The sequence below is a fragment of the Podarcis vaucheri genome, assembly GCF_965113315.1.
Source record: "Podarcis vaucheri genome assembly, chromosome: 1".
In the NCBI taxonomy this organism is placed as follows: Eukaryota; Metazoa; Chordata; class Lepidosauria; order Squamata; family Lacertidae; genus Podarcis; species Podarcis vaucheri.
Genome location: NC_138759.1, coordinates 130,055,435 through 130,058,680, shown reverse-complemented (window position 1 = coordinate 130,058,680; position 3,246 = coordinate 130,055,435).

The following is a 3,246-nucleotide window of genomic DNA, read 5'->3' as shown; positions in this document are numbered from 1 at the left end:
GAAACAGAATTAACCCTCGAGGTCTGAACAACCTTTTTTTGAAAAAATCCCTAAGCCGCGCGGTCACAATTTCATCAAAAATCTGACGTTCTGCAATTCACTCAAAAATGGTGCCAAACTGTTGCAAACGATCCCCTGAAAGGTTTTTCGGTGGAAACAGATGGGTTTTTATCATCGAAACAGAATTAGCCCTCAAGGTCTGAAAAACTTTTTTTTGAAAAAATCCCTAAGCCGCGCGGTCACAATTTCAGCAAAAATCTGACGTTCTGCAATTCACTCAAAAATGGTGCCAAACTGTTGCAAACGATCCCCTGAAAGGTTTTTCGGTGGAAACAGATGGGTTTTTATCATCGAAACAGAATTAGCCCTCGAGGTCTGAACAACTTTTTTTTGAAAAAAATCCCTAAGCCGCGCTGTCAAAATTTCAGCAAAAATCTGACGTTCTGCAATTCACTCAAAAATGGTGGAAAACTGTTGCAAACGTTCCCCTGAAAGGTTTTTCGGTGGAAACAGATGGGTTTTTATCATCGAAACAGAATTAGCCCTCGAGGTCTGAACAACCTTTTTTTGAAAAAATCCCTAAGCCGCGCGGTCACAATTTCATCAAAAATCTGACGTTCTGCAATTCACTCAAAAATGGTGCCAAACTGTTGCAAACGATCCCCTGAAAGGTTTTTCGGTGGAAACAGATGGGTTTTTATCATCGAAACAGAATTAGCCCTCGAGGTCTGAAAAACTTTTTTTTGAAAAAATCCCTAAGCCGCGCGGTCACAATTTCAGCAAAAATCTGACGTTCTGCAATTCACTCAAAAATTGTGCCAAACTGTTGCAAACGATCCCCTGAAAGGTTTTTCGGTGGAAACAGATGGGTTTTTATCATCGAAACAGAATTAGCCCTTGAGGTCTGAACAACTTTTTTTTGAAAAAATCCCTAAGCCGCGCGGTCACAATTTCAGCAAAAATCTGACCTTCTGCAATTCACTCAAAAATGGTGCCAAATTGTAGCAAACGATCCCCTGAAAGGTTTTTCGGTGGAAACAGATGGGTTTTTATCATCGAAACAGAATTAGCCCTCAAGGTCTGAAGAACTTTTTTTGAAAAAATCCCTAAGCCGTGCGGTCACAATTTCAGCAAAAATCTGACGTTCTGCAATTCACTCAAAAATGGTGCCAAGCTGTTTCAAACGATCCCCTTAAAGGTTTTTCGGTGGAAACAGATGGGTTTTTATCATCGAAACAGAATTAACCCTCAAGGTCTGAACAACTTTTTTTGAAAAAATCCCTAAGCCGCGCGGTCACAATTTCAGCAAAAATCTGACGTTCTGCAATTCACTCAAAAATGGTGCCAAACTGTTGCAAACGATCCCCTGAAAGGTTTTTCGGTGGAAACAGATGGGTTTTTATCATCGAAACAGAATTAGCCCTCAAGGTCTGAACAACTTTTTTTGAAAAAATCCCTAAGCCGCGCGGTCACAATTTCAGCAAAAATCTGACGTTCTTCAATTCACTCAAAAATGGTGCGAAACTGTTGCAAACGATCCCCTGAAAGGTTTTTCGGTGGAAACAGATGGGTTTTTATCATCGAAACAGAATTAGCCCTCGAGGTCTGAACAACTTTTTTTTGAAAAAATCCCTAAGCCGCGCGGTCACAATTTCAGCAAAAATCTGACGTTCTGCAATTCACTCAAAAATGGTGCCAAACTGTTGCAAACGATCCCCTGAAAGGTTTTTCGGTGGAAACAGATGGGTTTTTATCATCGAAACAGAATTAGCCCTCGAGGTCTGAAAAACTTTTTTTTAAAAAAATCCCTAAGCCGCACGGTCACAATTTCAGCAAAAATCTGACGTTCTTCAATTCACTCAAAAATGGTGCCAAATTGTAGCAAACGATCCCCTGAAAGGTTTTTCGGTGGAAACAGATGGGTTTTTATCATCGAAACAGAATTAGCCCTCAAGGTCTGAACAACTTTTTTTGAAAAAATCCCTAAGCCGTGCGGTCACAATTTCAGCAAAAATCTGACGTTCTGCAATTCACTCAAAAATGGTGCCAAACTGTTGCAAACGATCCCCTGAAAGGTTTTTCGGTGGAAACAGATGGATTTTTATCATCGAAACAGAATTAGCCGTCGAGGTCTGAACAACTTTTTTTTAAAAAAATCCCTAAGCCGCGCGGTCACAATTTCAGCAAAAATCTGACGTTCTGCAATTCACTCAAAAATGGTGCCTAGCTGTTGCAAACGATCCCCTGAAAGGTTTTTCGGTGGAAACAGATGGGTTTTTATCATCGAAACAGAATTAGCCCTCGAGGTCTGAACAACTTTTTTTTGAAAAAATCCCTAAGCCGCGCGGTCACAATTTCAGCAAAAATCTGACGTTCTGCAATTCACTCAAAAATGGTGCCAAGCTGTTGCAAACGATCCCCTGAAAGGTTTTTCGGTGGAAACAGATGGGTTTTTATCATCGAAACAGAATTAGCCCTCGAGGTCTGAACAACTTTTTTTTGAAAAAATCCCTAAACCGCGCGGTCACAATTTCAGCAAAAATCTGACGTTCTTCAATTCACTCAAAAATGGTGCCAAACTGTTGCAAACGATCCCCTGAAAGGTTTTTCGGTGGAAACAGATGGGTTTTTATCATCGAAACAGAATTAGCCCTCGAGGTCTGAACAACTTTTTTTTGAAAAAATCCCTAAGCCGCGCGGTCACAATTTCAGCAAAAATCTGACGTTCTGCAATTCACTCAAAAATGGTGCCAAGCTGTTGCAAACGATCCCCTGAAAGGTTTTTCGGTGGAAACAGATGGGTTTTTATCATCGAAACAGAATTAGCCCTCGAGGTCTGAAAAACTTTTTTTTGAAAAAATCCCTAAGCCGCGCGGTCACAATTTCAGCAAAAATCTGACGTTCTGCAATTCACTCAAAAATGGTGCCAAGCTGTTGCAAACGATCCCCTGAAAGGTTTTTCGGTGGAAACAGATGGGTTTTTATCATCGAAACAGAAGTAGCCCTCAAGGTCTGAACAACTTTTTTTTGAAAAAATCCCTAAGCCGCGCGGTCACAATTTCAGCAAAAATCTGACGTTCTGCAATTCACTCAGAAATGGTGCCAAACTGTTGCAAACGATCCCCTGAAAGGTTTTTCGGTGGAAACAGATGGGTTTTTATAATCGAAACAGAATTAGCCCTCGAGGTCTGAACAACTTTTTTTTGAAAAAATCCCTAAGCCGCGCGGTCACAATTTCAGCAAAAT